Source organism: Chinchilla lanigera, unplaced genomic scaffold, assembly GCF_000276665.1.
Source record: "Chinchilla lanigera isolate Chin_1 unplaced genomic scaffold, ChiLan1.0 scaffold00022, whole genome shotgun sequence".
Taxonomy (NCBI): domain Eukaryota; kingdom Metazoa; phylum Chordata; class Mammalia; order Rodentia; family Chinchillidae; genus Chinchilla; species Chinchilla lanigera.
In genome coordinates, this window is record NW_004955423.1 from 16,974,289 (window position 1) to 16,983,655 (window position 9,367).

General features: G+C 42.4%; 1 long non-coding RNA gene across 1 annotated transcript; it reads right to left on the reverse strand.

Annotated features, from left to right (window-relative positions):
• Positions 1-5,450: 5,450 nt before the first annotated feature.
• Positions 5,451-8,997, reverse strand: LOC102023714. Its single transcript, XR_260976.1, has 3 exons — positions 8,912-8,997; positions 6,789-6,961; positions 5,451-5,682 (listed from the first exon to the last, which is right to left on the reverse strand). It is a non-coding gene; the product is annotated as an uncharacterized LOC102023714 (long non-coding RNA).
• Positions 8,998-9,367: the final 370 nt, after the last annotated feature.

Consider the following 9,367-nt stretch of genomic DNA (forward strand, 5'->3'; position numbering starts at 1 on the left):
GTTTGTTGCTATAATGAACTACCTGGGGCAGGCTACTTTTATAAAGAAAAGAAGCTTACTTAGTTCATAGTTTTGGAGGTCCAAGGGCAACGTGCTGGTCTCTGCTCAGTTCTGATGGGGCCCTTCTTGGCTTCACTGAACCATGGCACGGCAAAGAGGGGCAGGCAGAGTAGCATGCATAAGGGGAAGAAAATGCACTGGCAAACATGAGCCCAGAGAGCAGCTGGGGTCCCATGGACCTCTGTTGACCTATGAACTTCCCACTAGGCCTACCCTCTTAAAGATATCATGACCTCCACACCATCACCACACCTAGGTCCAATCCTCTAACACAGAGATCCTTCAAACCACATTCAAACCACAGCAGAGGCCAAGCTGGGACATGGAGCGTGCTTGAACCATGTGGTGGGTGACAAAGACTTCATCCTATCCTTATTCCTCTCTCTTTGGCTGTGGATTCATCTGAACTACTGAGTAATACAGTGGCAAGCTAATCCTTCTGTAGTGAGAGCCAGATGAAGAGGTTCTCATATCCCATCAACAAAATCTTTCAAGTTCATACTTCAATACATATATTGGTCTACATTCACAAATTATGCACTTGTGGTGCTACAATAACATAATAAGTATATAATAAAAGATACCAAGTAAGAAAAGAATACTATAAAAATTTAAATATACACTAATATGTACTTCTCCCAACCCAGTGAGTCATCTTATTTACCCCTCCGATCTATATCCACTCACACAGAGGCTTTCCTTTGCCAACACTAATTACCTACGTGCTATCTTGGTAAATTCTTATGGAATTACTTGGAACAAGTATTTTTACATCAGGGCTTATGATTTCAAATGCAGTGCTGTCTCCGTTCACACATTTCATTTGTCCCACGATTCTGGGGAAGATGGCTGGGGTCATGCTCATCACCCCCTGTGGAGTACACAAGCAAAAGCAAAATTTTGCCAAATGCTTCTGTGTGTAAACCAAATTGCTCATGAACAGAAGCGCTCATGAACCGAGGCATGCCTGTATAATTAATGTCACTGTGGGTGACATGAAGGGCACATGACTTTTGGAGGTGATCAAAGGGTAGAAGTCAAACCTAATTCAATCCCATCCTACAACTGTGCTAAAAACCCGCCACCTCCCAACAGCCTCCCTAGCCACATGCACCCCCTGTGCATGGAGGGGGCTTCTAAATCATAGAGCCCCTGCTGGATATCACAGTGCAGTGTAATATTTCCAAACTCACATCCATCACCTGTTTTGTGGACTGACTATGGATTTGCATTACATGATTGAAATGTTAAGAGCCAAGTCTAAATTTTGCAAGGGAAAGATTCTTTTTTCTTTCATGAGAATCATTTCCATTGTTGCTAGGATGCTGAATGTTTAGTGAGAACATGTTCCAGACAGTCGCTTCCCACTTTAAACTCCCAGCACCACGTGGAGGGAGAGTTCTGCAGGAGAATAAGATGCTCTTGGTGCCACAATTTGTTAAGGCAGGAAGGTATAGCAAGGCAATTACACTACAGAGCTTACTGTGGAAGAGTGAGTGTCCTTATAGGGGACTAATTAGGTGTTGCTTTGTATTGTTTTAATTCAGTGTCTACCAGATTATGTTTAGCAGAGTTCAAGGATGGTACCTGCTACAGGGACAAGATGGGGTGGAAAGAGAGCAGTGAACCGGCGGGGAGTGCTCCAGCCCCTTCTCTAGCCAGAGCAGCTCTTCTCTGACCTGCTTCCTGTGTTTGGGGATGCTTACAGGTTCCATTCAAACAACAGTCTATTTGCAAATACATCACCAAAGACCGAACACATGTTGAACAATTTCAATATTCTCTTTACAGGCGAAAGATAAAAGTTTTCTATGGTTCATTTTTAAAACTTGCAGCAAGAAAGTGAGGCCAAAATCAAACGTGGTACGATTCCCAGAGCAAAGAATAATGAAAAGAATTCAAAGAAGTACTCATTTTATAGCTTGCACATATGCTTCAAATGAGTGCTGGGCACTCAGATCGTCCAAAGTTAGAATTTTAAGAGGAAATGTAAAAACTTAATCCCTGCTACAGATGACCTCAGTGATAAAGTCACTCAGCCCAGTGTGTGTCTGCGACTTCGTGTAGCCACACTGGAGGACTGATAAGCGAGCAGTTGGGGTTCTGAACTCAGAATCACTGATTATCCATCAGTCTGGAGACTTTGCAAGAAAAATCAAAACAGATACATCTTCTACTCTGTGTGTGTGTGGGGGGGGCATTATAAGAATTAAAACACACCAAAAAATCCAGTGTGTTTGCTCTGAAGGATTTCCTTGGGAAATAGATTGGTGGCAAAGTGTCATTTTCAGTGAAGTGTAACATTTCGTCCCATCAATACTGACTGTCCTTCCACATGGGCCTGGTTAGCCTTTTGCTATAGGCAAGACCATGAACATTCAGACACAGGTATCTGCAACAAAGCACAATGGCGAGCAGAGATGGACAGATGTTGCTTTGACAAAAGTCAATGGTTCTAGTGCCTAAATTTCAGAGGAAACACTGTACTCAGTCAACTTGGTTCCAGTTAATCCTCTGACTAGATAATCCACACCAGATAACACCTCCAACTAAGTAGGTCTATCCACAGCTCATTGCATCTCCCAAATCTTTGCCCTTATTCTAACTCATTCCTCTTTGCTTTTACCCAAACCATCTTCATTCATCTAGAAATACCTCAAATTCACCCCTCTTCTTTAATCAGTTCTATTTATAGTAATTCTTCTCATTTCCAAATTACCCTGTTCATTCAACAAATATTTATTGAGCATCTACTATGTGTCATGCACTGTTGTCCTCGCTGTGGATGCACCGTTGATCAAGACAGAGACAAGTTCTTGATCTTGTTGAGGTTAAAATACTGGTGGGAATACAAGTACAATCACAATAACAACAACAAACAGAGATGCATACACACAAATATACACATACATTTTCATTTACATAGTGTGAGTTCAGAAAATAGAGCTCTAAGGAAATACAAAGCCAGCTAACAGAAACCCATACCATCCACTGTCAGTGCCCCTCAGTTCCCATATGAAACCTTGCATCCTGACTTACCTTTTAATCTGTGACTATTTTGTGAGGGTTTTGAGAGAGAGCTATACTGTGTGTCATCTGCAGTGCCCAGCTCAGGTCTTAAAACAGATGTTCAATAAATATTTGTTGAATTCCCTCAATTAAATGAAATCTATTTGCCCGCATCATGGAGAGGGATTTCAATCTGCTCCTGACTAATGGGCTGGCTTAGACCCCACAAGCAGATGAGAAGCTTTGGGAACGGTTGCAGCTGTCAGAGTGACAGATGCTAATTTAGGTCACAGAAATTTTGTTTTGAAATATGTGTAGTTGATCGATGTAATACTGTCACTATACTGTGATGGGTCCTAAGGTAAAATCCTCACAGCTTCTCCATTTTCTAGAACACTCCTGACTCCATAGATTCTTGTTTCTTTCAAAATAAAGTTTGTAATTATTGTTACTATAGCCTTAAATGTATAATTCAGAATTCTTGATATTAATAAATCCATAAACCACAGGGGAAAAACTGAAGAAAACAGCGCCTGTAGGAGCATCTGTCTGGAATGTTATGGCTTCCTCACACAACAAAAGCTGAATGGCTTCTTCCCTACACCGCTCTTTGCCCTGTGCATAATTTACACTCCCAGTAAGTCAGTCTGTTGACCTTCTTTGAGTGTGCATCACCACGGGGCCGATCTAGGTGAATGAGGTAGAAATGCACACAGTGATGAAGGCCCACACTGTCCCTGGGGTGGTAACCAGCTGGGCACCGTGCTGACCTTCCTCAACTGCCACCTCTAGAGTTGACAAGGCAGAGCACCCTTCCAGGGTGACCTCATACGTGGTTGCAGAGAACCGAATGTGTGACCTGGAGTCAGACAAAGGGAGATTCAAATCCTATTTCTGCCACTCACTGGCCAGCTACCCTGGTCCAGATTCTGTCTATCTGTCTGTCTGTCTGTCTGTCTCTCTCTGTCATTGAATCTGACTTTCCTCTTTGTATAAAGGGCATAACGAGAACACCCTTTTAGAGTAGCTGTGCGCATCACATGAGATAAGGTCTATAAATGCTTCATATCTCATACTGAAGACTTACATGTCACTGTTTTTAATATTATCTTTCTCCCTTATGATCACCTTGTGCTAAACATTAAAATACAAACTCTAAAAAGATACCTTCCAGGATTTCAAGAAACTCATTGTCTACGTCTAGAAGGTGAGGGACAAATACAAGTAAACAATTCCAACAAGAAAATGAACAGAAAGCAATAATAAGGGATATCTGGAGCCCTCTGGGAGCTTGGAGGAACAATGTCTAATTCATGGGGCATGTAACAGCTTCCCAGTGACAGTTACACACGAGTTCAAAGGGGCAGACAAAGTTCAGGAGTGGTGGGAATGGAAGGGAAGTCCAGCAAGGGGTACGGGACGAGCAGGAGCATGGGCACAGGCATCAGAGTGTGTAGAGGGAGCTACAAGCCGTTCAGTGCCGCTGCCCAGAAGCCCAGAGGGGGATGAACACAGAGCGGTACTGGGAAGACGGGTGGGAAGCAGCTCGTGGGGGGAGCTTGTGGAAGCAAGTCATGGTAAGGATCCTGAAACCCACCCTGCAGAGGATTGGTAGAAAAATGCAACTAAAGCATTAAAGGAAAGAATTGATACCGCTGTATTTAAACAAAACACATCACACTGGTGACGGTGTGAAAAAGGGGTTGGACGAACGTGTGAGGAGCTGGAGAGACACTTAAATAAGATTCTAAACTAGGGCATGGTTGTCAGCTGTCAGGAGGAATTCAGGAATAAAGAGGTGATTAGGTAGGGCTAGATGCAGAGAGGAAAATGTCCAGGAGAACTCACAGGCTTCTACCTACGGGGTGAAATAAAATGAATTTAGAAGTCCAGGGAAATTGTGACAGGCCTTGGACCTTCTGTGCTTCAAGGTCCTGAAGTTCCCTACAGTTATGAGAGGGTGTAGCGGGAGTGGAGGCTGGCAGTGGATGCCAGAGACTTTGGCGTTTCAGCTCCATAAGCAGCAAGGTGCCCTGTAGTACGGAGTAGGGGATCAGCCTTCCCAAGCGTGAGATCGACGCAGGGTAAATGCGTGCCTGTGTGATGTGGCGTCAGGTGCCTGGGGACACCAGCACATCCCTCCGACTTCCACCTGGGCTGTGAACTTACGGGAAAATAACAGCCCGGCGGAACAGGACCAGGGCTGCAGCCTTGTACTAGGACCAGTGCCACGGTTGGAGCAAGACGTTATCTCCCGGGTGCCCAGCACTCTGGAAGAGAGCTTAAGGACTGAGAGGGTTTGTTCGCAGGGGCACCGCTCTTCCCTCGCCCTGTACCTGTCAATCCCCTACCACCTCCAGGGATGCGGATATTAAGTGCTCTCTAATTTATTATCCCTTCGCCTCCTAGCGGACCACACTATTAACCGTTCTGACCTCCGCGGCCAAGTGCTCCTCTTCCCTGATGCAGGGATCAATGCCCATAAAATAGCTTTCTCCTGAGAAGTTTCAAGCACCTCAAAACTCATCTGGGCGGATGAGCAGCTTAAACCGCTCCCAGAGCCTCGATGTGGTTAAGACCGGAGTGTCTAGGGCGTACGGTCGTCATTGATTCCTGAGATGGGGACACAGAAAACAGAGACTCAGCCCCTGGGGGATACAGCTTACTGCCTTTCTGCAGTCACCTGCGGAGGGGCAGCTCAGCGCATCTACCCACGCCCCACCAGACAAAGCCAAACTGTGCTAGTCTTCCATCCCTGTGCACCTTTGCAAGTAGACTCATCAAATAGTTCTGACTTTTGGCTGTAAAAGGCATTCTTACTGAAGAGGTGTGTGAATGTTTCTGATTTGGCTAATAAAATAATGTGGCTAGAGGGAGAGGTGCTTGTACATAACATCAAGGGGCTATGTAAATTGCAGGAGTTTTATACTTGCTTATGGGTGACTTCAAAATCATATATATATATATATATATATATATATATATATATATATATCTGTTTAAAAAAGAAGAGTTTGCATGCTGGGCATGGTGGTGCATGCCTGTAATCCCAGTACTCGGGAGGCTGAGACAGGAGGATCCTTGTGAGTTCAAGGCCAGCCTGGGATACAAAGTGAGCTCAAGGCCAGCCTGAACTGCATAGTGAGACCCTGTCTCAAAAAGACGAAAAATAAAATTAAAAATTAAAAAAAAAAGAGTTTGCATACTCCTAGATCTAGGAATAGTGCTTGCCTCATCTTCTAGCAAAAATGTCTACAGGAATATGTGATCAAATACAGAAGAGATTGGGTGCATTCTGGGTGGCATGGCCTTAGACTATGTGATCAAATACAAAGGTTATTGAAACCACGAACAGAATAGAAACCCATTCAAGACCCATTAAGTTTGCAATACTGGGGAAGTGAAACCATTTATGATGATATTTTAAAGAACATTCTCCCCACATAGCACCTACAAGGATGGAGACAAGTTCAAATTATTTTTGACTCCGGGCCTATCATTCTTACAAGATAACTGGACAGATTCCGTCTCCCTTCCTTCTGACTCCCTTCTTGGCTATTTTAGGAAAATAAGAGTCAGCCCTGGATGTACAACTAACAGACACTTTGACATATATTTAATCACCTGTGACTGTCTCGGGTAGTCAAGTGATTTTGAAGGAGTGTCCCCAACCTTCCACCTGTAAAAGTGTAAATGAAAAGCACAGGGGCATTGCTCACAGGCTATTTCCGGCAGGCCATGCAGAATCCCAGCACAGAGATCGCTTGCAGTTTAGAAAACCTCAGTCGCCACCGAGTGTATTTTCCATGGATGTATTTTCTGGATGCTTTTTTTTTTTGGAATCAATTTCAAGGCAAAAGTCTGAGGTTGGAGGCAGAAAATGGAGAAAATCCTGTAGAAACAGCCGTGTTAAAGATACAGTTACTTCCCGGTAGGAACTATGAGAGGAGAACACTGACAGCTCACTTACACAGAGCAACCCATGTTGGATTCTGTGAACAGGGACTGAGGGAACCTATACTAAGCACATTTGCAAACAGAAGATAGTGCCACTGTTAGCATTTTCGCTTTTGTCTTTTAGACTTGAGGTCTCGCTTTTCAAATGAAAACAAGTTTGTGAGTGTTCATACCCCATGGAGGATATGCTGCTAATCCCATCTCAATAACACTTGCAAAATTAACTTTTTCCAGGTTACACTGCAAAGAGCTTTATGTCTGTACAGAATAGTCACCGTTTTATGACCCATTGTTGTCTAAAATCTACAGATTTTGGCATGAACTTACAGGGCTCAAGGTTTGGTCCAACAATGTAGAAGTGATATGAAATAGAAAACTAAACCAAAGCCATTTTGTGTTCTAGTGCCATTTTAAAGCTTAAGTTTCTGTTTCCTTAAGTTTGTTTCTTGTAAATATTGTCATAGTTACCTAACTCAATACCACCCCATGCTCTGTCCTAAGACCGCTTGTCCCCTATGTAAAATGTCAAACACCTTTTTTCCTCTGTCAAAAGCTAAGCGCATGCTTTGTAATCTTTCTATAGCTGCAATAAATCATAGCAGCACCACCACCCCCCATAGACCCAAAACTAGACCCGAAGCTAAGACTGTATAACTATTCTCCCCTTCCGTCCTTTGGGGTCGGTGCTCAGTCACGTACTGGGCACCCACCACAGGCCCTCAAGAAACTTGCTTGTCTCTGCATCTGGCCTCCACTGGTGACTCAATTACATAAGCGCCTTTGCTCCAACAGAAGCCTTTGAAGACTTGAAAAGTCCCATTTAGAACTAAGTGTCTGCAGTCTTTCAGTTCTGTCACAGAATAAAAAGTGACAGGTAACCAGGTTCCCTTTCTTGGCCAGCTAAACCTGGTTAGGCTGAAGATGCTAATTAAGCTGTGGTGGTTATGGAATAGAACTCCAACTTTTGATACTTCTTTATAGAGTTAAATTAATGTCTTGAGGTTGAAAACCTTTTACATTAGAACACAAAAGACTGATTGTGCTTTTTATTTTATTGTTTTATTTTGTTTTAATTAGACTCAACATTTAATTAGCTATTTTCTGCATGCCAAAGTACAAGATACTAATGAATTGTGATAACCCATAGGCTAACCATAGGGAAAGAGAAAAGAACATTGTGTTTAGTGTTAAAAATGCAATGCAAAATAACGTTAATTATAAAATTATCTGTAATGTATGTGTAAAAATTACTACATGCAGTTTTATAATTATTGACATAATAAGGTAATTATCTTTAGGAAATAGTACCTTACACTCAAGAACACTAAGGGATCCTGTTAAAAGTTGCCGGCAATTCCTCAGAGGACTCATATGTTAACAAAAGGTGAAAGATTTATACAATCTGAAGAGAAACCAGAGTATAGGACTCATATCTAGAATATATGAAGAACTCAAACAAATTAGACCTCCCAAGTAAAAGACCCAATCAAAAATGTCAGGTGAAATGAATGGACACTTCACGGAAGAAGTACAAAGGCCAAAATGCTCAACAAAGCTGGCCATCAGAGAAATGCAAATTAAAACAATGAGACTCCATCTCACTCCAGAAAGAATGGGGGGTATAGCTTAGTGGTGGAGCATTTGACTGCAGAAATAATAGATATCATCAAAAAATCAAACAATAACAAATGCTAGAGAGGCTTCTGGGATAAAGGAATATTTCTCCATTGTTGGTGGGAATGTAAACTAGTACAATCACCATGGGAATCAGTATGACGATTCCTCAAAACACTAAAACTAGAAATTCCACTTGACCCATCTGTTCCCCTTTCAGGTGTTTTCCCAAAAAACTTAAAGACACCATATTACAGAGATACATGCATACCCATGTTTATTTTATGGCAGCACAACTTCTGATAGCTGACTCTGAGAAGCAGCCCATATGTCCATCAACAGTTGATTGGATAAAAAGGTGGTATTTACACACAATGGAGTACTACTCTGCCATAAAGAAGAATAAACTTCAGTCATTTGTAGGAAAATAGATGCACCTTGAGACTATAATGTTAAGTGAAAAAAATCACACATGCAAGTTTAAATATCACATTTTTTGTCTTATATGAGAAACCCAGAGTGAAAATAAAGAGCAAAATAAAAAATAGATAACAGGAAGTAAGAAGCTAGATTATTCTCAGAAGGTAAGGGGTCAAGAGATGGAGGAAGTAGGGAAGGAGGGAAGGGGTAAGGGATGAAGAAAAGGAACTGGGATGTGCTATGCACAAGTACTAGCTCCCTACGAGGAATGTAAGCACTAGGTATCACACATGTACTATTAAACTAA